The sequence below is a fragment of the Geotrypetes seraphini genome, chromosome 3 (assembly GCF_902459505.1).
Source record: "Geotrypetes seraphini chromosome 3, aGeoSer1.1, whole genome shotgun sequence".
NCBI lineage: Eukaryota > Metazoa > Chordata > Amphibia > Gymnophiona > Dermophiidae > Geotrypetes > Geotrypetes seraphini.
In genome coordinates this window covers 352,112,337-352,139,632 of record NC_047086.1, presented here as the reverse complement: position 1 = coordinate 352,139,632, position 27,296 = coordinate 352,112,337, and positions in this window count along the sequence as shown.

Sequence of the window (27,296 nt, the reverse complement as noted above, 5' to 3'; positions counted from 1 at the left end):
TTGACCAGTCGACAGTGGAGGAAATGTCCCGGGGTGTTCACTCTCCAGACCTGCTGAGATCAGGAGTCGGCCCAGCAGGAGGAGTGGTGAAGCCAAATCGACTATCAGAGCATTCGGAGGAGTTGGAACAGAAATTGCCTCAGGATTTACTGACACTGACTTCATCACCTGCTGAAGTTCCAGGTACTTTTTCATCAGAGAATCTGGGTGTTGAACTGATACCAATGCAGAGACCCAAGGTTTTCAACATGGAGACAATTTGAGAAGCAATATCTAGTTTGCAAATCTCCTTGGGAACCCAAATGCAGCAACTTACCACACGCTATACTTCTGTTGTGTCTGAAAATTTGGAAATGAAAAATAGGATATCCAGCGTTGAAAATAAAGTGGATGGACATGAAACTAGAATAAAAACAGTGGAGTCCCAGGCTTTGGTCTGGGTAAGAGATAGTGGAAACCTTAATTTTAAGGTGGAAATGTTGGAAAATATGACTAGAAGAAGTAATCTTCGGATTATTAACTTTCTAAAATTACCACTTATCTCAGCGCAGGATACATTTAAAAAGTATTTGAAAGAAGTTTTGAAAGTTCCCGAAACCTCCTATCCGCCTCTCACTAAAATATATTATTTACCTACCAGAGTATCTGTTCAAAAACCAAACCAGCAGAATTTGGATGCTGATAGTTTGGATTTGACAAATTTCCTGGAGAGGTCAGGTGAAGAGATACCGGCAACTGCTACGCTACTTGTACAATTTGCTATTGATGCTGACAGGGAATGGATGCTTAAAATGTTTTTTAAGTTTAAAGATGTACCATTCATGACTAAAATACTAAGAATGTATCCAGACGTGTCACGAATGACCCAAAAGAGAAGAAAACAATTTCTCATTTTGAGACCAAGGGTTCTGCAGTTAGGTGCGACGTTTGTACTCAGATTCCCCTGTAAATGTGTAATGACCTATCAAGGGAACAGATTTATTTTCTTTGAACCTCAGCAGTTGACAAAATTTATTTCTGCTAAAGAGCAAATTTAATATTCTTGAGAGAATTTCTGTTTCAAGTCAGCTCATTAATAAGGTTCTTGTTCTCCCTCGCTACCATCTTTTATTTTCTTTGTATTATTTGATAAAGATTTCAGCCATTGTAAAGCTTACTCCCTTCTTGATTGAGGTCTAATGATACAAACTAGTAAAATTTATATTTGGGTCTAATGTTTTTGATGTATGAGAAGGAAATTTTTGCTTTGTTTTTGTATTTCCAATGTATATTTTCTTTATTGATTATGGTCTCATTTTAAAGTTTGAACTGGAGTTGTATTACTTTCTTTGTTTTGACTAATATTATGTCAATACTATAAAATGAAAATAAAGAATTATAAAAAAAAAAAAAACCATAACTGGTTCATCTCCGATCTACCTGTCGCACCATTTTGTATTTCCTGGCACCTCCCGCACAGGTAATACCTATCTGTTTGCCTTCCCCTCCCTGAAGGGCTGTATCTACAAGAGATTCCTCGATAGAACACTGTCATTCCAAGCTGGCAAATGGAATAAATGTCTAACCATCCTCATTTCAAATACACCCTCCTACCAAACCTTCAGGAAATCAATCAAAACTTATCTCTTTGACAAATTTCTCTGACTCCCTCCTGCCTTATTGTACCGCTGATATACTTACTGCATATCTGACCTATTTCCGGTCTTACCCAACCATTCTCGACTCCCTAATGTAATCGATCTACTCTACCAATGTAATTGACAATACTCTCTGTAACTTTGCTGTCTATGTACAGATCTCTAGGGTTTCCTTGCAGTTTAAAAGCCTCACTTATACTGGAAGGAAGTGAGCAATATGTGCTGCCTTCCTTAAACAGATTGACCCAATTTAACATCATTATATTATTTCATATAATGTTTCCTTTCTGATAACATGCTTAGTAGAAATACAGCAGTTTCTTTTCAATAGAATTAGAGAAAACAGAACATTCAATCTTAAAGCAATTTAGATACAGTGGTACACACTCCCTGAGAATCAAAAGTATTTCTATTATTTATTTATAATACATGCTGAAACAAAATAGATGCAAAATTCACTGAAGGAAATGGAATCCATGGTTACTTACAGCCATGGCGTATTCAATCGAGCCATATTAAAATCAATAACAGTGCAAGCAAAGTGCCCTGAGCTTATCCCTATAAATGGAGTTTTTCTGCAGTTAGATCTCCTCCTGGTATGAGAATGACACGGGTTCAAATTTGTCCCCGTCCCTGCTGAACTCAAGTTCCCCGTCCCCTCAAGTTTTGACCCTGTCCCTACCCCATTCCTGTAAGCTCAGCCTTAACTGCCTCACCAATCAGGAGCTGCTTTGACACACAGCTCCTGATTGGTAAGGCCCGACTTTAGTACAGGAAGAGGCGGTCGGAACATACAGCGACTGATTTCCTTCACTCGCCGGCGCTTCGGCTGCCCTCTCCTGCCCGGTCATTCGCAGTCGGAAAATACTGCGAATGACCAGGACCGCGAACCACCGACCGTGAATTTGCGGGGGAGCACTGTACACTGGATCACTTGTTGTTATATTGTCCCTTGATACTCAGTTTCTGGAAATCAATATGGGAGAAAATTAATATGGTACTTGGTGTCTCTATGCCATTGATTTACAATGTGGTTCTATTTGGAACATTATTGATACCTAAGAATCTACTTGACACATATAAAAGTAGACTTATTTTGATTATTTCGGGGGTGGCCATGCAAATGATAACTAGGAACTAGAAAAATTATGATAGGTTAAACCTTTCTTTTTGGTAGGAAACATTGTGTTTGTATTACAGGTATGAGAGAATGAATGCAGAACAGGTGGGAAACAGTAAAAAGTTTAAAGAAATATGGGCTCCGTTGGATACATTTGTTAAATTGAAGATTGATTAAATTGGTAAGATCTTTAATTCCCGGAATGTCTTAATTTTCCACACATCCAGATAGGGGGGGGGGGGGTAAGGGACGGGGGAGGGTATAGGATATTTTGTTTTAATATCTGTTCAAATATAAGTGCTTTTAATTGTTGTATATGTATGCATATTGTTTGCACTTTTTGTAAGTCATGAAAATTAATAAAGATTTAAAATATATATAAATGTACATACCAATCAAAGGGACCTTTTTGTGCTAGAAAGTGGGCTTAGCGTGGCCTAACATGGCACTTTCCCCATTTGCTAAGCCCATTTCCAGTGGGGCTATAAAAGAGTCATTTTCCCATTTGTTGACTATCTGGCTGTGCACTAAAGACACGTAAAGTAGAATTCTGAAGATCCATACCCAACTTGCCTGCAAGGATTTTCGCCAGGTTTCAGCTAGTGTAAATCCTCACACCACAAGTTGGGTGCAGGTCCCGGCACTATGCACTATTCTATAAATAGCATCCAACTCGAAGTACCGTTTATAGTGTTCTTTTTTTTTGTTGTTTGTTTACCATATACTGGATTTAGTCCACTGTGCTTCCCTGTATGTATTCGGTACAGTTTTACAAATCTGAAACATTTACAATATACATGAAACAAGCAAAGCCCACAGGAAGCTTTTGGATAGGCAAGTTTGGTATTTTTCAATAGTCAAAGGTATATACTTTCGGTCTGATAGTCAGACTGTGGGAGGCAGCCTGACTACCTCCTGCACTTGGAAGCAATCAATGCCGGGGCCATATCCAGTATTCATTGGCTGGCCAACTAAGGCCTAGCAGTGAAAGACAGACCTGCTTTTTACATAAGTCCATCTGGCCACATGCCTTAGCCAGTGTGCCTATGAAGATTAGAAACATAGAAAAAGACGACAAAAAAGGGCTATAGCCCACCAAGTCTGCCCATTCCAAATACCTGCCCCCCTGATTTCACTCCCTTAGAGATCCCATGTGAATATCCCATTTTCTCTTAAAATCTGACACGCTGCTGGCCTCAATCACCTGCAGTGGGAGTTTGTTCCAATGATCCACCACTCTTTCGGTGAAGAAGTATTTTCTGGAGTCACTATGAAACTTCCCTCCCCTGATTTTCAGTGGATGCCCTCTGGTGGTCGAGGGTCCCATGAGGTAGAAGATATCTTCTTCCGACGCGATACGGCCCGTGATGTACTTAAACGTTTCAATCATGTCTCCCCTCTCTCTTCGTTCCTCAAGTGAGTACAGCCGCAGTTTATTCAGTCTTTCTTCATACGTGAGAGATCCTTGAGCCCCAAGACCATCCTAGTGGCCATTCGTTGAACCATATGGCTCCAGAAAAAGGGGGACGGATTGAGACATCTGTGTTTTACTTCCATTGAAAGCAATGGAAGTAAAACCTAGATTTCTCAATCTGTCCTTGTTACTTCCATTGCTTTCAATGGAAGTAAAACCTGGACGTCTCAATTCATCCTCTTTTTTTCTGGAGCCATATGGTAACCTTAAAGTAGCCAATCTACTGAACAAGATATTCAGCAGGAGATAGCGGGCTGTCTCCTAATGGATATATGTGGTTAGCCAGCTTCATGGCACTTAGTCGGTAGGGAGCAGGTCCCGGCTGGCTAAGCACCACTGAATGTCAGGCGGTTTGTTCCTAGCATGTAACTCATGATCCATTTAAGATTGTAATTCTTCAATTTTTGGTGTGTGTGGGGTTTTTTTGTTTGTTTATTTTTTAAAAAACCTTGGCACTTCAAAATATACCTGTCTAAAGTATTCTTTAAATTAAGTTCTCACTAAAAGGTATCCATATCAATGACTCACCGGAAATTCAATGCCAGGCTCTGTGCGGGCTTTGGCTTTGAATTTCTGTTGTTTTTTTTCAAGTTGGCTAGGGTGTGACTGGTCAAGTTAATATTCTGACTTAACAGGCCATGGATTAATGCATAAAGACAATATTAATGTGGTTCTATTTATGTATTAAACCTATTTATGTACTGTTATGTGTCTGAATATTGGGATTTAACCAGATTCTGTCCCCAGGAATGCCCCCAACATAGCCTGCTTGAAGACTGGCATTGACCAGACATTTTCAGCAAGGATAACTGGTTACATGCTGCTGAAAATGACCAGATGGTTCCAACCAAGTAAGTTAACCAGTCGGTGGCCGTTTCCACCATTTCCGGCAGTTAACTCGCTTTGAATATCAGTCGGGATATCTTTAGGGTGATCCCTTCCAAGGGAATTTGTTGAGTGAGAATGAAATATGTGCAATCACTTTTATGTTTTATCAGGCTGAACAAGCTATTTAACTTTTTAGCTCAGATGTCTGAACCATTAATATAGAGATAGTGGAGAGTTTCCGGCTTTTTGGTCACTGTCAAAGACTGAAGAACTCCTATTGCTATTCTTTTAATCCTTAATGATCATATGTCTCGCTCTTTATCCCTGGCAGGAACTAGAGAATAAGCTATTGTTTGCTTCTCGATTCCTTTTCCAGTGTTCTTATTCTTTGGTATTTTGCAGAGATAGCATACAACCTGTTCTCACACTGTGCAGTAATCTACAGCAGGAACACTAGAGCTGCATTTAAGCCATCAGAACCATAATATTTTTGTACATAGGTGACCTCCAAGGGAGATCAGCCAAGAACACTCAAGCACAGTAAACAGTAAAAAAAAGAATTTGCAGTAAAATGAATTCAGAAGTCAGCAAGCTAGATATTTTCTATTATGTAGCCAGATAAATAGTTCTATATGAATGATCACATGTCTTGGTGAGACAGTAGATAATTTCAATTATGGTTCCCTGGCTTCCTGTTGAAAGATCAGTGGGGAAGAGACATAGGATACCAATGCTGCCAAATTCAAAGTAGATAGAGAACTAGCATGTCTATACAACAGCCTGGGCATCCGTAGATGACTTCTAAAGGATGTTTTCAGTTCATCATTTGGGAAGAGGGTTGTTTTTTTTCTATTGTTTGCTTGTTTCTCATTAAATTTTCCCATCTTAGTCTGAGTGATGCAGTTTTCTTCCAAGATCAAATGCTCCACCAAGGCTGAATTGTCTTCCACCACTTCTTCCTGTCCTATAATGACTGGAGGCCTAAAAGTATAAGATGCAGGCTGATCAAAGTTTCATGGGAAAAGAGAATGGAAAAATATAAGAAATTATAAGAATATCTAGAATTGAGCAGAGGACTTAGCAAAAGTCATGGCATAGCACCTTGGCACTATACCACTAGTGTTTCATATTCTTTACCAAGTAGAATTTAAACTCTATACCAAGCTCAGTGGCCCTTTTACTAAAGCAGTGTGTCGCAAACTTTTTAAGCTGCTGGCACACTAATCGCGGGGTTGCAGCTGGAGGACACCTGGAAATGCATGGATGTTGATGTGATGATGTCACGCGCATGCACAGATGGCCTCCAGCCATGGCCCTGAGCCATTTATTACTGCCAGTGGGGGGGGGGGGGAGGGAGGTGCTGCAGAAGAAGAGGTGAGGGGAAGGAGCAGAGGTGCCAGCAAGAAGGAGAGGCGCTGGCTGACAGACTACAGAACGTGCCTCTCACCGCAAGAAGAACATCCTGTAAATAGTCAGCTGGCTCCGGTGCCTCTCCTTGCCAGCATCTCGGGGCACACAATTTGTGATATATTGTACTAAAGGGTATTAAGTCCTGAATACTTAGTGTGCAGGAAATGTTTACCATAAAAACATTAAAGCGTTTTGTAGGAATTTTGTATTTTCTGTGCACTAAGGAGCTGATTCTATAAACAACACCTAGTGGTGCCTATCTCCTAGGCATCATTTGGCGTGGTTGTCAATCAACCACTAGGCACTGTTTACAGAATTGCGCCTACTGGCACCTAATTCAACTTAGGCTTTTCATGGCCTAATTTACTGGCGCCTAAATCATAGCACGCCTATTCTACACTCCTAACCATGCCCACTTTTCAGGTAGGTGTCACTCTGAATTCCTTGTGAAACTTTTAATCATATGTTAATGTTTTTAATGAGTTTTTAATGGTGTCAATTACCATGCCAATTAAACTCATTAATCAATTTTGGGTTCCATGCAGAACTAGGCTAGGCATCCCCAATCTAGGCACCACTTAGAGAATCAGGCCCTAAGGGACAGATTCTATAATTGGGTGCCTAAAAAGATAAGGGCCTAAAGTTAGGCACCTATTTCATGTCAATCACGCTTAGGTGCCCATTACAGAATTGTGCCTAACTAAAAATTAGGCACCTTCAATGTAGGCCAGGGTTTTAAAAACCTACATTAAAGGTGCCTAAGTACTTTAGAGGATCAAGTCTAATAGCGCCTAAGTCCTTCTCTACTCCTAAAGGTGCCTACTTTGGATGGATTACTGTAACTCCCTATTTAATAGAATGGGCAAAAAAAGATATCAAATGCCTCCAGTGCGTACAAAACATAGCAATTTGCTGCCTACACAACCTAACTACCATGACCCTATCTCCCCAGCCCTCCGCGAAGAGCACTGGCTCCCGATCACCCAACGCTGTACTTTCAAGGCCCTGGTGATAGCACATAAAAGAATCTACGCCACCACCCCAGCATACATAGGATCTAAGCTAACCCTGTACACCCCCACCCGCCTCCTCCGCTCTGAAACGGAGAAATGCCTATGTATCCCCCCAGGAAGGTCTCCTGTCAGAAACCGTCCGCAAACGCTCTTACAGCCACTTCATCCCCCATCTCTGGAACCAACTCCCCCCAGAAATCAGACTACAGAACTCTCTGATGATCTTCCGGAAAGCAGTAAAGACCCTCCTCTTCAACTGAAATTCTAACTGCAAACTACCCCTTGACCCCCTTATATTCTCCCTCCTTTCTGCACTCTCCTGTACTTAAATTGCTGTATAGTCTTTGAACTGTACAAAATGTACTTAAGTTGCTGTATAGTCTTGTACTGTTCAAAATGTTTTCCATTGTGAATGTTGGCTTGTAACCCGTTCTGAGCTACTGGGAGGACGGGATAGAAATCAAAATAAATAAATAAATAGGCACCTATCTTATGCAGAATCATGCCTAGGAAAATAGACACTTAGGCCCTGATTCTCCAAAAGTGCGTCCCGATTTTAGGCAGCTGTAGGCGTCCTACAGCTGTCTAATCAGCCAATCGGGATGCATGTTTTTTTAAAAAAAATGCTCCCCAGGCAGGCCTGAAGGCGCCTCCGGGAGCCTAGGGAGACCCGCAAGACGCCTAAGCTTGCCTAAGAGCCTTAGGCGAACCTAGGTGGCCCTACGCGTCTCCCTAGTAGAGGAAGAAACCTTAAAATGTAGGCCAGCAAAATGCTGGTCTACATTGTAAGTAGACGCAGCCGCTATACTTATCACGGCAAGGGATCTCTCTGCCGCTATAAGTATAGCGGGCCACGGCCTGTCCGATCGGATGCTCCCCCCTCCGACACTACCGACCGCCCCCCCCGACACTACCAACCGCCCCCCCCCGACATTACCGATCTCCCTCCCACCCCGTACCGATCTCCCTCCCACCCCGACACTACCGATCGCTGGCAAACCCTCCTGCCAGAAGATGCCCCCCCCCCCGACAATATGGATCGCTAACAACCCCTAAACCTCCAAACTAACCTGTTCTTCAGGCCAGACGGTTCTTGCCCGTCCAGCTGGTAGGCCCACCTCGTCGAAATGAGGCAGGCGGGCCTGCCCCTTCCCGGCCCATCCCGCCGAAGCCTAAGGCCTGATTGGCCCAGGCTCTAGAAGCCTGGACCAACCAGGCCTTAGGCATAGCGGGTCCGCCCATCCCCACTAAGTCTAAGGTCTGATTGGCCAATCAGGCCTTAGATTAAGTGGGGATGGGCGGACCCACTATGCCTAAGGCCTGGTTGGTCCAGGCTTCTTGAGCCTGGGCCAATCAGGCTTTAGGCTTTGGCGGGATGGGCCGGGAAGGGGCGAGCCTGCCTCATTTCGACGAGGCGGGTAAGAACCGTCTGGCCTGAAGAACAGGTTAGTTTGGAGGTTTGGGGATTGTTAGCGCCGGGGGGGTGCGTCTTTGGGCAGGAGGGATTGGACACCCTCCTGCCAGCGATCGGTAGTGTCGGGGTGGGAGGGGGCGGTCGGTAGTGTCGGAGGGGGGGCATCCGATCGGACAGGCCGCGGCCCGCTATACTTATAGCGGCAGAGAGATCCCTTGCCGCGATAAGTGTAGCGGGCCGTGTCTAATCTAACCCGATTCGCTAACCAGCGTCTGTAACATGGACGCCGGTTACAGAATCGGAGTTTTAGTGTAGGCCGATTCTGAATAGGACGCCTCTCCCGGGCGTCCTATACAGAATCAGGGCCTAGGTGTCTTGCGGGCCTTGCCTTCAATATAGGCGGCCTGCCTGGGGAGCATTTTTTAAAAAAAAACGTGCATCCCGATTGGCTGATTAGACAGCTGTAGGACGCCTACAGCTGCCTAAAATCGGGATGCACTTTTGGAGAATCAGGGCCTTAATATTTATTTTTTTCAAATATGAGCTTATTAAAGTCAACAGATGTGAGAATCTTCTTACTATCCTATCTTAATTACCTTGGGTGAATCTCTTCATAAAGGCAATTAAAAATCCCAATAGATACATAAATAAATGCATTATGTCACTTTAATTGCTTATTATTCATTTGCATTCATTTCATATTCCACCTTTTCCTATAGGAAATCAAGAGACAAAATCAAGAGATGAAATAACTAAGCAGACCAGTGCACACATAATCAGGCTTAAATATCTTCAGATCAATATTCAACTGGGGCAATTGGTTTTTGGGTTTTTTTTAAACATTGAGTGCTATAGTTAAATAAAATCTGGATTTTCAGCACCAGTCTCTGGAAAGCGACTATCACCAAGAGGGGGTAGTTAGGGCTTTAAGTTGTATTTGTCCCTTAATGTGACTTAAAGGGCCCTAAAGCTGCTTGACCTAATTTCGCTTGGCAATATTTAAGGAAGAGAAAATCATGACTATGCAGTTGTTCAATTGGTGGACTGAAGAATTGATTATGGTTGTTGGATTTTTGAACTTCTGATTTTTTGGAATTTTTTTATGCACATGGATGTGGCATTTTGAGGAATTACGGACACTGGCAAAATCTTTTCAAGTCTATTAAACTTTTGTTACACCGCCAAATCAGTTTTCAAGGCGGTATACATAAAAAAATTAAAAGTACACATATTTAAAAATACAAAGTACAAGTGGGGGTTTGTCATACAGAGACTTGATAAAACAAACTGAAACAAGAGGGAAATTGGTAGAACTACATTGTTTACAAAAAAAGCAGAAGTGGAAAGCATGTTAGGAAAGGGAGCTGGTGACAGGTAAGTTAGTAAAGTTCAGAAAGGTTCCGTCCTTAACAGGACGGTTAAACATTAAAAACATCTTTAAACAGGTAGGTTTTTAATTTGGACTTAAAGTCAGATACTGACATGTTTTCTCTTAAGTAATTCGGAGTGGTGTTCCAAAGGGTGGGAGCAGTAATCGAGAAAATGTATGAGCGCATTGTGTTAATATGTTTCAAGGAAGGTATGGCAAGAAGATTTTGAGATATGGAGCGGAGGGTTCTTTGGGGGACTTATAGAATAAGCAATCTATTCAAGAAATCAGGGAAATTGACAGAACGGATTTTGAATGTTTGTAGGAGGATTTTATATGCTATTCTGTGTTCAATAGGAAGCCAGTGTGCCTTAACGAGAAGATGCGTGACATGGTCATATTTTTTAGCGTTGAATATAAGAACATAAGAATATAAGAATTTCCACTGCTGGGTCAGACCTGGGGACCATCGTGTCCAGCAGTCCGCTCACACGGCGGCCCTCTGGTCAAAGACCAGCGCCCTAACTGAGACTAGCCCTACCTGTGTATGTTCTGGTTCAGCAGGAACTTGTCTAATTTTGTCTTCAATCCCTGGAGGGTGTTTTCCCCTATGACAGACTCCGGCAGAGAGTTCCAGTTTTCTTCCACTCTCTGGGTGAAGAAGAACTTCCTTATGTTCGTATGAAATCTATCCCCTTTTAATTTTAGAGAGTACCCTCTCGTTCTCCCTACCTTGGAGAGGGTGAACAACCTGCCCTTATCTACTAAGTCTATTCCCTTCAGTACCTTGAATATTTCGATCATGTCCCCTCTCAATCTCCTCTGTTCAAGGGAGAAGAGGCCCAGTTTCTCTAATCTTTCACTTTACGGCAACTCCTCCAGCTCCCTTAACCATCTTAGTCGCTCTTCTCTGGACCCTTTCGAGTAGTACCGTGTCCTTCTTCATGTACGGCGACCAGTGATGGATGCAGTACTCCAGGTGAGGGCGCACCATGGCATGATAACCCTCTCCGATCTGTTCGTGATCCCCTTCTTTATCATTCCTAGCATTCTGTTTGCCCTTTTCGCTGCCGCCGCACTATGCACGAACGGCTTCATCGAGTTGTAGATCATAACTCCCAAGTCTCTTTCCTGGGAGGTCTCTCTAAGTACCGCCCCAGACATCCTGTATTCGTGCATGAGATTTTTGTTACCTACATGCATCATTTTACACTTACCCACGTTGAACCTCATCTGCCATGTTGATGCCCATTCCTCGAGCCTGATTATGTCATGTTACAGATCTTCGCAATCCCCCTGCGTCTTCACTACTTTGAATAACTTCGTATCTTCCGCAAATTTAATCACTTCACTCGTCGTACCAATGTCCAGATCTTTTATAAAGATGTTGAAGAGCTCAGGCCCAAGCACCGAGCCCTGCGGCACCCCACTGGTGACACTCTTCCAGTCCAAGTATTGTCCATTTACCCTCACTCACTATTTCCTATGCTCCAGCCAGTTTTTAATCCACGTGAGTATTTCACCCTCGATTCCATGGCTTGCAATGGTTCATGGCTTGCAGTGGTATCCTGTACAATTTGCAAACGTCTAATTTCCTTTTGGGTTATGCCTTTATAGAGGGAGTTGCAGTAATCTAGGTGCAAAATAATCAAAGAATATATTAAGATATTAATAGATAATGGGTTATAAATAATAAATTTTTTTTTTAAATAGATAATGGGTTAAGTAACTTGGAGAATGATGGTATCATTCGCAGTCTTTGAAAGCAGCTTCGAACTACTGTGCTAATTTGGCTGTGTTAAGTTAATTTTACATCTAACGTGATATCTAGACGTTTAAGTGTAGGGACTGTTTGCAGGGGAATTGTTGAAACTGAGATAGGGGCAGTTAAGGATTGGCCTTCTCTTACTGGGAAGATCATAAGCTTTGTCTTACTGATATTTAGGGCTAACATGTTAGCGACTAGCCAGTTTCAAGTTTCAAGTTTTTATTTTGGTTTGATGAATCGCTTATTTAATTTACTAAGCGAATTACAAATTTTAAAAAATATAAGCATATACTAATTAATTATTAAATATAATAGGTTAAACTAACAGACTTACAAACTAATAGATACATAAGGAAAGAGGGTAGAACTACAATTCAATTTTTTAGAGTATAGAAGAGAACGTAAATGGTAAAAACAATGGGGAGGGGAAAGTGAAAAGTGGAGAAAAAGCTAAAATAAAACTTTGAGCATATTTAAAGATTAAAATAATCTTTAAAAAGAAAACTCTTTAAGTTACTTTTGAAGTGACTCAGATCATTTTCTTCTCTTATATATTGAGGTAAGGTGTTCCATAGTTGCGGAGCCATTACTGAATACACATCCTGTTGCCGTGTTCCTATAATTTTCAGTGAGGGAATTGCTAAAAGTTTTTGATTTGAGGACCTAAGGGAACGCGACGTATTATGAAGACTAAGCAATTTATTAATAAATTAAGGTTCGTTCGTAGAAAGAGTTTTAAATACTAAAAGTAAGATTTTAAAAGTAATAAGGTTATTAACTGGTAACCAATGGGATTTGATCAGAAGGGGAGTAACATGGTCATATTTTTTGCCGTTATGAATCAGTTTAACGGCAGTATTATGGATTATTTGAAGACGCCTTTTTTCTTTTTGTGTAAAATTTATTAATAAAGAATTACAATAATCGAGTTTAACGATAATTAGAGAATGAATTACCGTATTTTCGCGGATATAACGCGCACCATTGTAAAACGCGCACAGGGGTATAGCGCGCAGAAATCACGATGATATGTACAAAAACTTTTCTATACCGCGCTCAGGCATATAACGCGCATGCTGCCCGACTCTCCTCTGGCCACCCCGACTCTCCTTTCGCTCTCCCCGACTCTCCTCTGGCCACCCCGACTCTCCTTTCGCCCTCCCCGACTCTCATCTGGTTGCCCCGACTCACCCTGACTTTCGGTGCACTGCCCCGACTCTCCTCTGGTTGCCCCGACTCACCGTTCACCCGCCCTGACTTTCGGTGCACTGCCCCGCCTCTCCGTGCCTGTCCCCCTTGAAGTCCTGTCCTCCCTTGAAGGTCTGCCTGTCCCCCCTTGAAGGTCTGCCTGTCCCCCCTTGAAGTCCTGTCCCCCTTGAAGGTCTGCCTGTCCCCCTTGAAGATCTGCCTGTCCCCCCTTGAAGTCCTGTCCCCATCCTGAAAGCCTGATGCCCCCCCTCGACGTCCGATTCTTCTCCCCCCTCGGCAGGACCACTCGCACCCCCACCCCGAAGGACCGCCGACTCCCCGACAATATTGGGCCAGGAGGGAGCCCAAATCCTCCTGGCCACGGCGACCCCCTAACCCCACCCCGCACTACATTACGGGCAGGAGGGATCCCAGGCCCTCCTGCCCTCGACGGAAACCCCCCTCCCCCCCAGCCGACCCGCGACCCCCCTGGCCGACCCCCACGACCCCCCCACCCCCCTTCCCCGTACCTTTGGAAGTTGGCCGGACAGACGGGAGCCAAACCCGCCTGTCCGGCAGGCAGCCAACGAAGGAATGAGACCGGATTGGCCCATCCGTCCTAAAGCTCCGCCTACTGGTGGGGCCTAAGGCGCGTGGGCCAATCAGAATAGGCCCTGGAGCCTTAGGTCCCACCTGGGGGCGCGGCCTGAGACACATGGTCGGGTTTGGCCCATGTGCCTCAGGCCGCGCCCCCAGGTGGGACCTAAGGCTCCAGGGCCTATTCTGATTGGCCCACGCGCCTTAGGCCCCACCAGTAGGCGGAGCTTTAGGACGGATGGGCCAATCCGGCCTCATTCCTTCGTTGGCTGCCTGCCGGACAGGCGGGTTTGGCTCCCGTCTGTCCGGCCAACTTCCAAAGGTACGGGGAAGGGGGGTGGGGGGGTCGTGGGGGTCGGCCAGGGGGGTCGCGGGTCGGCTGGGGGGGCGGTCGGAGGTTCTTGGGGGGGGGCGGTCGTTGGAGGGAGGGGGGTTTGCGTCGAGGGCAGGAGGGCCTGGGATCCCTCCTGCCCGTAATGTAGTGCGGGGTGGGGTTAGGGGGTCGCCGTGGCCAGGAGGGTTTGGGCTCCCTTCTGGCCCAACTACACAAAGTACGGGGAAGGCGGGTGGGGGTGTCGTGGGGGTCGGCCAGGGGGGTCGCGGGTCGGCTGGGGGACGGGCGGAGGTTCTTGGGGGGGGCGGTCGTTGGGGGGAGGGGGTTTGCGTCGAGGGCAGGAGGGCCTGGGATCCCTCCTGCCCGTAATGTAGTGCGGGGTGGGGTTAGGGGGTCGCCGTGGCCAGGAGGGTTTGGGCTCCCTCCTGGCCCGATATTGTTGGGGAGTCGGCGGTCCTTCGGGGTGAGGGTGCGAGTGGTCCTGCCGGGGGGGGGATGTATCGGACGTCGGGGAGTCGGCCGGGCAAGAGGGCTTGGGCTCCCTCTTGCTCCGATCGTGGATGCGGGTGCGGGTGGGAGCGCGTGCGAGCGGTCGTTCGGGGTGGGGGTGCTAGCGGTCCTGCTGGGGGGGTGAATCGGGCGTCGGGCGGGGTGGGAACTATGTTTAAAAACTTTTGTATACCGCGCTCAGGCATATAACGCGCGAGGGGTATGCGCGGTACGTAAAATCACGTATAACGCGCGCGTTATATCCGCGAAAATACGGTAGTATGTTTACTGATTTGAGCTCTAGAAACTTGGAAATTGAGCGGATCATTCGTAGCATATAAAAGCAAGATTTAACGGTGTTGCTAACATGTTCATGGTAAGAGAGTCTTTCATTGATGGTAACACCCAGTATTTTTTGTATATTTTTTCAAGCTTTTGGTTATGAGAGATATCTCTTCTGGGTTGTTAAGATCAATTTGATGGACTAATTGGATATTGTCGTCGTATGCGAATATGGTAAACCCTATGGATTGGCCCGTCAAGAGGGGAGCCAAAAAAATGTTAAACAGTAACGGTGGCAGGATGGAGCCCTGAGGGATGCCTAACTTGTTAGAAGCGGGTTTAGAAAAAGCCCCATTAAAGGTCACTGTAGAGGTTCTGTCCAAGAAATAAGACATTAACCAATCCAAGATTTGATCTCTGATTTCTATATCATACAGGCGCTGAAGAAGTAGTTTATGATCTATTGTATCAAATGCTGCAGAAAGATCCAGGGAGATAAGGACCACAGATTTGTGGTGATCAAGGTGGTTAATCCATCAATGAAAGCTCCGTAGAGTGATGTTGTCGGAATCCCATTTGATTGGGGTGAAGAGCTTGTGTTTTTTCGATGAATTCGGATACTTGGGAAAAAAACTATTTTTTCTGTTAGTTTGGCCAAAAAATGGCTATTTGCTATCAGATGGTAATTGGACTCTTCTGAAGGGCTTTCTGTGAAATTTTTGATAACAGGTGTTATAGTAGTATGTTTCTACAATTTTGACACGGTTCCTGTGGATAAGCTAGTTTTTACCATGTCTAGTATATGAACGCCAAATACTGAGAAAAAATGTTTCAAGAGAAACGGCGGGATTATCTCAGTGCAGGTCCCTCTGATGTTCATAGTGTTTATTACTTTCTGAATTTCGGGAAGAGTTGGGAGGACAAAATGTGAACATTTATATATTGGTAGATTGGTTTGGTAGTCTGAATCAGGACTGACAATTTGGTTTACTTGGATCTTTGGCAAGAGTTTATCACAGATTATTTGGATCTTATTGGTAAAGTAAGAGGCAAGTTTTTGAGCTGAGGGTAATTGACTAGAAATTGATTGATCGCCTTGTTTTGACATTAAAGATTTAACGATTGAGAATAGAGCTGCATAATTTTTTGCCTTTGCAATGCATTTGGAATAATGTTTAGTTTTTGCTTGATTAAGTCTTGATTTATAGAATTGTGCATGTTCTTTGTATTTATGAAAATTGATTAATGATTTGTCTTGTCGCCCTCTCCTTTCAAGGCAGCGCATTTGTTTTATAAACAACGAGAGTTCTTTAGTGAATGGGTTTTTAACCTTTTGTGCTGGGATAGTGAGGGGTTTTATAGGTATTAGTTTGTTTAGGAGAGCAGTTATTGCTGCATTCCAGGAAAGGATCTTGTCATCAATAGATCTACTAGAACTGTCCTCAACATACTTTGTAACTCGGATTTTATAGTTACCGAGTCTAGCTTGTTGTAATCATGAATATTAATAATCTTTGGTTTACAGCAGGGGTGTCCAACCTTTTGGCTTCCCTGGGCCGCATTGGCTGAAATTTTTTTTTCTGGGGCTGCGCAAACGCTGCAGCAAGACAGAGGAGGGAGTCGGCAAGACAGTAAACACTCGGGGCAGCAGTGGAAAACACTGCATTACCCTCGATTGGGGCCGCACAAAATACTTCATGGGGGCCGCAGGTTGGACACTCCTGGTTGCGGTGTGTCTCAATGTTTGTTTGAATGTGATTAGGTTATGATCAGACCATGGCACAGCCATGTTTGAGATAAGCTGGAAATCGTGTGAGGAATCGTGTGAGAGCACACTCTATGCTGACTCCTGCTTATAAGTGTCACAACAATCAATAAGAGAAGTGACATTTTATATTTCTTTACCAGCTTAGTTTGGTGGTAGGCAGGTGGTGCTAATATGTTCTTAATTACACCATTGCCAGTGGGGTTGGTATTGATTTGACTGAGCACTATTTATCACATATTCTTTGTGTTTAAGTGTTGCTTTGATTATTAGATCTTCTGTTTGTGTATGTATGATATTTAAGTCAGTGCATGTTACATAGTAATGAGATGCAAAACATGAAAATGAAGGTTTTTTAAAAATCTCACTACTATGGAAATACCATAACGCAACTTGTAGTGATACACCGCGAGTCGTGTTAGAGGCAAAAAGACAGTAAAATAACCTAGGGCTCCTTTTACAAAGGTGCGCTAGCGTTTTTAGCACATGCACCGGATTAGCGCACGCTATAGCGCATGCTACCCGAAAAACTACCACCTGCTCAAGAGGAGGCGGTAGTGGCTAGCACGTGTGGCATTTTAGCGCGCGCTATTCCGCACGTTAAGGCCCTAACGCACCTTCGTAAAAGGAGCCCCTAGTGTTTTGCTGGTGTTATTTCACTGCCTGGGATCATCGGGTTGCAAAGCCACAGCCTGATGCTCGCAGAAGGAATTTAAAGGAGCCCTCCACCCAATGCTGTTCCCTTCTCCAATCAAGCCCCCATGAGGAAGCCCCTCAATCAGTTCCTCCTTACCTGAGTAAGCCTTCTAATCCAAAAGATCTAAGGCCCTTTTGCCCTACACCCCACAAGGTCCACATCCCTCCCCTCCCCACACCTCATATATGCTAATACCCCTAAAGGGGAGAGCTGTTACCTTATTGGTAGTACAGGAGGTTTTCAGGCAGGAGCATTGCCCAGTCACTCTTGCCCAGTCCAGCACTCAATCTAGTGCCTTTTGCAAAGTGGTAGCCCTAGTGGTAGTCTTATGGTACTACAGCTAGGGAGATGGAGAGTGGGAGGGGTTTGAATCTTGTAAGGGGTTGGTGGGAGGAGGGCCTTGGATCTTTGGGGGGAATACTAGGTGGTAGACTTCCTAGGGGGAGTTTGATCAGGGGGTGGACATGCATGGGAGGGCCACTGGAATAGCGCTGCTTGCAGGATGGCTCACAAACAGCTTTATTCATTTACCATGCTAGTCATCAACCTGTGGGACTGTTATACCACAGACTGCTGACAACCATGGTAAAGCAAGGTGCAGTGAAAGACGATCTTTTAACACACCTTGATAACTTCCCTCCTGAATATCTCGATTTAGCGGTGACTGGCTCTGCTTTCCAGATAGTGCTGGATAGCAAACTGGATAACATCTTGTACTAAATTTATCCAGATAACTATTTGTTTAGCAGACTGAATATTTCTGCTAACTGGACAACTCTGTACCCATGCTCTGCCTGGCTACCAACCTAGCACTATACCCACAAATAGGCCTAACTAAGCTATTTAGATAACAGCAGCCATTATCCTGACTAAATGGCTTTTTAGATGAAGCAACTATACTTTCTTTCCTTTCTTAGATTAGTAAAATCTATTTTTTGCTCTCCTTTTTCCTTTGTAAACTGCTCAGGTATATAACAAGTGGTATATCAAGCAGTGAATAAATTTAAAACTTGAGACTTAAATGTTGGACTGATTGAATACAGGAAGAAAGCAAGAACTCTAGGAAGAATATGATGGGGTGGAGAATGATATTAAGTACTTCAATTTAGCCACAATTTCTGCCAGTTCAGCAGGCACATAACACCTTCATAAACTAGGCCTGAAAGAGGCTCCTAATTTGATTTCACATATAAGCAGCCTGTTAAATAATTGCCCCCTAGTGAAATATATTTCACACTGTCTCTTTCCACTGAGTTCTTCACACAGACCTGCTTGAGTCAGTGAATATGCCAGGAAGGGGAAATGTGCCATTGTGTCACGCTGTAAGTGTGTACTTTTCAACTCCGTAAATTTATGAAATATCTTACAAGGCTATTTAATAGCAAAAGTGATTGTAAGGACACATTTCCATAAATTCTCTCCTCTCTCTAAATATAGTATGTAGATAGCTCAGACCTTGTGTTGCCTGTATGGGTCATGAAGTGGAAAGAACTAAGGCATGTCAGGTGCTATCTATTTAAAGGCAGGTTAGTTATAAACAGACTTGTAGTAAAAGTAGGCCGAAGGACATTTTGCCCATTTTCTCTCTGATACCTTGGCACAGACCCAGATAATCAGGTCACAAATTTGCATAATTTCTGAACGACCCAAATGGACATCATCATCATATTCCATGCTATGTTTCGTCTTGCACGCTTGCCTTACCATTTTGCCAAGTCACCTTATACTATATTAACTGCCATGCTATGTTTTGCCAAACTATACTCACCATGCTTTGTTCCACCATATCATGTTTTACCATGTTCTATCAGCTATGTTTTGCCATCTTTGTCTATGTTTGCCATGCCATCTGTTACCATACTATGGGCTCCTTTTACAAAGCCGCGCTAGCAGCTGTATCGCACGTACCGGATTAGCGCGCGCTAGCAGGAAATCTACTGCCTGCTCAAAAGGAGGCGATAGCAGCTAGCACGTTCGGCAATTTAGCGCATGCTATTCCACGCATTAAGGCCCTAGTGCGGCTATGTAAAAGGAGCCCTTTGTCTGAGAATGCAGCGCCATGGTTGGAATTGCAGTCTGAGGTTGTGGGGCAGGCCCATGCTACTTCTTGTGATCCCGGGCAAGTCACCTTATTCCCCCATTGCCCCAGGTACATTAGCCAGATTATGGGCTCCTTTTACTAAGCTGCGATAGCGTTTTTAGCGTGCACTGAATTGCCGCACACGCTAAACCCACGCTACGCGGCTAGAACTAACACCAGCTCAATGCTGGCGTTAGCATCTAGAGCGCACGGCAATTCAGCATGCGCTAAGCGTGCGCTAAAACCGCTATCGCAGCTTAGTAAAAGGAGCCCTATGAGCTCACTGGGACAGACAGGGAATTATGCTTGAGTACCTGAATAAATTCATGTAAACCGTTCTGAGCTCCCCTGGGAGAATGGTACAGAAAATTGAATGAATAAATAAATAAATATTAACTCTTGCTATAGAAAAGATTGGCAAAAGGTATGGTGGTGGGAAGATACATTCCTATATATAACATTTTTATAGCATTCATCAGAATTTTACAGAATAAAGGCAATCATAGATAATAGGACGTTCCTGATATGTTTGTTAATCCATTCTCATTTTGGAATAGCAAAAGGGGGCTCATTATGCATTACAGAAAATGCTTGTCTATTATGGTCAAAGACAAAGTTCTTCCAATGCCTACCTATTCTGTGCTTGACTTAAACTGTCTTTATGACCAAATTTAAACTTTAAACTAAATCCGTGACCTGGATTTAAAATTTCACACTTGAGCAAGATGCAGAATAATTATCAGTAGAATAAATGGATTAGTGAAGGTAGCGAAATCAAGGATACAGGGAAGTGGTTTTTAGTTACTTTTCCATATTATCAACATGATTTATCTGAAAATTTTCAAACTAATAGATAATTTGCTCAATATTCAACAGCCAAGAAATTCTCCTGGCTGGTTAAACAGCACTTGGCCAACTAACCACTAATATTCAGTGGGAAACAGTTGGCTATCTTTACTGAATATTAGTGGATAGTAGCTTAAACCTTGTTGGCTATATTGCCAAATCAAGCCACACAAAAAGTATATTGTATATATCTTTGGCCACAATAATTTAGCCGGCTAGTGCTTAAATATGACTTAGCCACCATACCTTTTGCCAATCTTTTCTATAGCAAGAGTTAATATTTATTTATTTATTCATTCAATTTTCTGTACCATTCTCCCAGGGGAGCTCACTGGCAACAACCAAGTGCTGAATACTGGTAAAAACATAAGAATAGCCTTACTGGGTCAGACCAATGGTCCATCAAGCCCAGTAGCCTGTCCTCATGGTGGCCAATCCAGGTCACTATTACCTGGCCGAAACCCAAGGTGTAGCACTATTCCATGCTACCAATACAGGGCAAGCAGTGGTTCCCCCATGTCTTTCTCAATAACAGACTATGAACTTTTCCTCCAGGAACTTGTCCAAACCTTTCTTAGAACCAGCTATGCTATCCGCTCTTACCAAATCCTCTGGCAACACATTCCAGAGCTTAACTATTCTCTGAGTGAAAAAAAATTTCCTTCTATTGGTTTTAAAAATATTTCCCTGTAACTTCATCAAGTGTCCCCTAGTCTTTGTAATTTTTGATGGAGCGAAAAGTTGATCCACTTGTACCCGTTCTACTCCACTCAGGATTTTCTAGATTTCAGTCATATCTCCCCTCAGCCATTTCTTTCCCAAGCTGAAGAGCCATAACCATTTTAGTCTTTTCTCATACGAGAGGAGTTCCATCCCCTTGGTTGCTCTTCTTTGAACCTTTTCTAGCGCCACTATATCTTTCTTGAGATAAGGAGACCAGAATTGATTGCAATACTCCAAATGAGGATGCATCATGGAGCGATACAGATGCATCATGACATTCTTAGTCTTGTTAACCATCCCTTTTTTAATAATTCCCAGCATCCTGCTTGCTATTTTTGGCCCCCACCGCACATTGGGCAGAAGGTTTCATCGTATTGTCTACAATGTTACCCAGATCCTTTTCTTGGGCACTAACCCCCAAGGTGGACCCTAGCATCCAGTAACTGTGATTCAGGTTATTCTTCCCAATGTGCATCACTTTGCATTTGTCCACATTAAATTTCATTTGCCACTTGGATGCCCAGTCTTCCAATTTCCTAAGGTCTGCCTGCAATTTTTCACAGGAGTTAGCCATCCTTCCTCCTGCGGTCTCAATATGAGCCCATGCTCTTCCCAGGTCCATGTCCCATTCCAGTTGTGTGCTCTGGAATTTGAACGTACAACTTATATATGAGGGTGAATCAAAAATTAAAGGCAATTACTAAATTACACAATAACCCGAACAGAGCTAGCAAAATACAACATATATAATCATACATTGCCTATTGGATAGTTTATCTATGCATAGTGCAGTGCTTGGTCTTTAGTCGTGTGGCAGCCACGAGGTCAGAAACATGGATGCTCCATTGCAAGATTGCACCATCGAAGAACAACATGAAGTAGGGCACTTTTTGGGAGCAGAGGGAGTGAAACCTGTGACAATTAACCATCGAATATTGACTTAGTATGGACATAGCAGCATGAATTAATGAAAGCTTTTTTTGAGTGGGTAACAAGGTTTAAAACAAGAACAGGTGTAACCAGTGAAGGTCGTTCCAGTTCCCATCACCATCGCGCACACAACAGCACATTGACAGGGCTGGTGCCTTGATTAGAGAAGACTGATGGATAACGGTGCCTCAGCTGGCTGCAGATTTGGATATCAGCTATGAATCTGCATTTGCCATAATGCATGATGACGGGATACAGAAAAAGGCTGCGCATGATGGGTTTCCAAACAATTTACTGATCTACGCAAGCAACAGTGTGTGCAGGTTGTGAGTTCCTGAGATGGTATGAAGAAGATCCGAGTATTCTGGAGAGAATCATCACCAGACAAGACGTGGGTGAATCACTGTGACCCAGAGAACAAAAAGACTAAGCATGATGAAAGAAGCAGTGCTCACATGACTGGAAGCATTTGAAAAACTTTTTCTCTGCAGGAATGCAGAAGCTAGTTGAACGATACAACAAATGCATCGTCTTGCATAGGGACTATGTGGAAAAATGATATGTTCAATTGCTCACAGTTACTTCTGTTAAAAGCGTTAAATGCATTTTGCCTTTACTTTTTGATTTACCCTCATAGAATACCGACTAAGGACAGTTACACACATATTTGCCAATTACTGTCAATCAATACCGATTATAGCCAATAATTGTTTTTTGTGGCCAATTAGCAGCTAATTAATTCATCAAATTATGTATGCAACTGACCTCGTTTTATAAGTTGCACAAGCAAGTTTGCACACTAATTGGCAATTTCGACTCGCAACGTTCTAGAATTAGGCGGTTCTTGTATAAGTGCCCAGCTGGTTGCATAGCTCATGCAGACTCACCACAAAAGGCTGAACATTTCCCAAGAACATGACTGTATTCAGAGCTGTTTGAATGAGGATTATCTGTTTCCTATGAGATGCTAAAATTATTCGAATGGGTGAAATCCAATTCAGTGGGAACCAGGGGCTATTAAAAGTCAACAATGCCACCTCTCATCCAAATTCAAATCTGGTTACCTACTGCACTGAAAGCAAGAAAAGCATTACAGAGTGAAGGCCTGTTAATATTCATGGGATTATTAAAAGAAACGTGGAAGCAAAAAACCGTGGGCACTTGAAAATAATATTGCTGAAACTGATTTATGATACAATAAAGGTGGTTTACAGCATTATCACAAAGCCACTATCACATAATGCAGGCTTAATTGTTCCTTTTATGTCACAGTAGTTTACTTATAGACAATAGGGTTGAAAAAAGCTTTCATTGTTCTAATTCCTGCTTTTCATTGGATGCAGCCAGAAACGTTGAAGTTTGTCTCAGATAAATGTAATGGCTTTGGTTGAATTCTCCCATCTGAACATCATTCTGGTTTGGATTTTGATCTTATAAAATGTCATTTTATGGTATTTTGCTTTCACTTATGTGCGTGTGTTAACCCTGTAATAGCCCTGACTGGGCTCATTAACAAATGTTGCTCATTTCTGTAGCACCTTGATTGCCTTTCTCTGTTTATGCATATTTATTCATTAGTGCCAACAAGATGTCATCAGTAGTGCCACGTAGGAATTTTGCAGCAAAATTTCCCAAGATTTGTTTAGGCCATGGGTAATATAAGAGTTTATTTGCAATGGCTTTCACTTTGGAATAGCATGCATCTCATTCGTTCTCCACTCTGAGATAGTCTTAAGGGCCCTTTTTTCTAAAATGTAGTATATTTTCCAGTTACTGAGCATTAATTTTATAAAAGCTGCCCGAACTTGGACACCAAAATGCTGCGTGTGAATTCTATAGTGGCATCTGGGCACCCAGATTCCATTATAGAATAGATTGTAAGTACATTTAGTCACCATCACTTATGTCATATAAAAGGCAGGCCCCTCAATATCTCTCCTCTCTTCTGTCTCCTTATACACCTCCCAGAGAACACCATTCCTCAGATAAGCCACTCTTAGCTTTACCCTTCTCATCCACTGCCAATTCCAGACTTCATTCCTTTCATCTAGCTGCCCCCTATGCCTGGAATAAATTACCCAAGTTTGTCCACCAAGCCCCTTCCCTTGTTTAAAAATAGACTGAAAATCCACCTTTTTTATATAGCCTTCCATTCATAACCCTACTCCCCACTGCCCACCAACCCAGCCGGCAGATTAACTGTTCCCATTAACTGTATCCATGACATCCTGTTTGTCTGTCTTGACTCTATACAGTATTGCGTACGTCTGGTAGTGCTTTTGAAATAATTAATAGTAGAAGTAGTAATGTGAAGTTTCAGTCTTTGAGAAGCAGAGCTGAGATTGTGATGTCATAATGCCTCATTCCACCAATGCCTACGAGCCAGCCTCACTAGTGATGTCACAATGGCATGATTGTCTTGTACTTCCCTCTGCCCTTCAACCCAGTCAGCAGATTAACTATTCCCCTTAACTGTATCAATGACACCCTGTTTGTCTGTCTTGGCTGTTTAGATTGTAAGCTCTTTCAAGTAGGGACTTCTTCTTCTTTGTGACTCTGTACAGTGCTGCGTATGTCTAATAGCACTATAGAAATAATTAATAGCAGTAGTAATATGAGCACGTAAATGTTGCATTTTAGCACACAATTTATAGTATTCTATAAGTTATGCAAATAGATGTGGGCTGAACCCATGCCCCACCTATGTACCTTCCCCTGTGAACACCCCAGTCCTAGTGCCCCCTAACCTGCCCCCCTACCTTTTCAGCCATTTCCTTAATCCCCTTTCCTATCCTCTTTGCCCTTTTAGCTCCCATCTACCCTCCACTGCATCTCATCACCCTATCAGTCCCAGCACTATCTCTATCTCTCCTTTCCCTTGCCTCGAAGGCCATTCTTATATCCTTGTCCCAATATTCTGCCCCTATCCAGTTTTTCTTCCTTCTTTACCATTTCTCATGTATCCCCACTCCAGGACCAACATCTCTTTCTTCTCCCCCTTGCCCCCTATCCATGGCACTGCATCTCTCCCCATCCCTGGATCCACCATCTTTTTCATTCTCCCCCCACCCCCCATCCCAGCATCTGCTTCTCTCTCCCTCTTCATCTTCTATTTCCCCAAAGGTCCTCTGTGATAGCATCTCTCCCTACCTCCTAGCCATGGGTATTTTCCTCTCTCTCCTTCTAATCCCCCCCCCCCACTCAAGTGCTTCTCTGTCTCTCTCGCCTTTCTACCCCCCATGGGTGCTTCTTTGTTTGTCTCTTTCCTTCCAAACCCCCAACCCCAGCCGCCTGATTTTACCAGGGAGTTGAGGTGGTCAGTGAAGGAAAGAGAAGAGTCGATGATGATGCCTAGAACTTTGCTTGAGAACTCAAGCTGCAGCGTGACACCAGAGGGCAGTGCGAAGAGGGTGGGCAACTGTTCTAATTTTGGACCAAGCCAGAGAAGTTTCATTTTGGACTCATTCAGTTTCATTTGAACAGAGAGAGACCAGGATTGGAGTTTAGTTATACAGGCTGTTATGTTCTCAGAGAGGTTGGTAAGGTTCGAGTCTGTCTCGAGAAGGACAAGGATGTCGTCAGCATAAGTGTAGATTGTTTCAAGGGAAGATTGATGGAAGATTTTCAGGGAAGACATGTAGATGTTGAAAAGAATAGGAGATAGGGATGATCCCTGTGGGACTCCATAGGTTGGTTTCCAAGGAGCGGACATGATGCCATTTGTGTTTACTGCGTAGGAGCGGGAGCATAAGAAGTTCGAGAACCATTCTAAGACTGTGGAGTCGATGCCTATCTCAGAAAGTTGGTAAATTAGAATATCGTGGTGGACGACATCGAAAGCTGCAGAGAGATCAAATTGTAATAGGACAGCAAACTTACTGCGAGAGTGTAATTGTTGCACCTTTGAAATTAATGAGACCAGGAGGGATTTGGTGCTGAAGTTGGGTCTGAAGCCATATTGGTAAGGTAAGAGAATGGAGAATCTCTCTAGGTAGGATGAGAGCTGGGTGAAAATTTACTGTGATCTTTACACTTCCAGTCTGTCAGCAATTTCACTTTGCAGTAACAGTGTCTCTCTATTGACATGTTACCACTTCAGGTTATGATGTCACTATACCGGGAGTGTTCAAATTCAATGCGAGCCTGGAGAAGCCATTTCAGATGCAGGAGACGTGTTCAATGTTCCACTTCAAAGGTATGTCCTGTGGATTTTCATTCATGCTATTGAAGACTTTGATTAGAACATGGAGTAATGTTTTTAACTTTATGTTATTTTTCTATTGTGGTTCCAGTCTGATCAGTCATGCTACATCCTGAGGCAGCAGATTTGTGAAACGCTGGCCACCGTCAGTGTACCGGTCAGTGGAAGATAAGTGGAAATGTTTTTCTTCTATCTTTTTTTGTTTTCTATAGCAAAGCATAGCATAGAGCTTTTTTCATTTTCAATGAAGGTTTTTTTGCCAATGAGGTGACCACTCAACCACCTTTAGAAAACCATTCTAGTGGAGGTGGGAGGGTCCTTGTCTGAGGCTTTTTCCTTCAGTTTTAATTTGGTATAAGCCTATGCTGTTCATATATTACACCATTGGACATTAAGCATCAATGTGACATTAAGCATCAATGTGTTACTTTATATTATATATATACACTTCCATAATCTACATCACCCAAAATATGGGTATATATATGTCTCTAATGTATTGTGTCTATAATTTATTATCAAACAATTGTATTCAAAAGGCACTTGCCATCAAAAAATTGAAAAGGAGGAAAAAGCCTCAGATCCCTCCCTTTGCCTCCCAGAGAATGGGAGTCTTTGCAATTTTTGATGGTGTGAAAAATTGATCCACTTGTACCCGTTCTACTCCACGCAGGATTTTGTAGACTTCAATCATATCTCCTCTCAGCCATCATCAGAATGGCTGCCGGGAGTTCCCGTTGTAGTCTCAAGACTACAACAGGAACTTCCGGCAGCCATTCTGATGACGGCTCTGCATGGGGCAGGAGCATAAGATCATTCCTGCCCTGCTTACCCGCTAGACCACCAGGTAAGGTTCCAGGGACGCAGGAGGGAGGCGGGGTGGGTCAGAGCCGGCCGAGAAGTTATTCGAGATTTTTCACACTTCACGGTCCAGCTCTGCACCTAACCCCCATGAATACCGAGGGAGAAGTGTATAGTTTTGTGGTTTGTATTGTGAAAGAAAACCCAGATGTTTGTTAAGTCCTGTCTGGTAGGTGTCAAAATATTTAATCATTTTGATTTCAAAGGTCTTACATTCCTGGATTGCTTTAAAATTTCCTTTTAGTATTCTCACCATGAAATCATTGATGC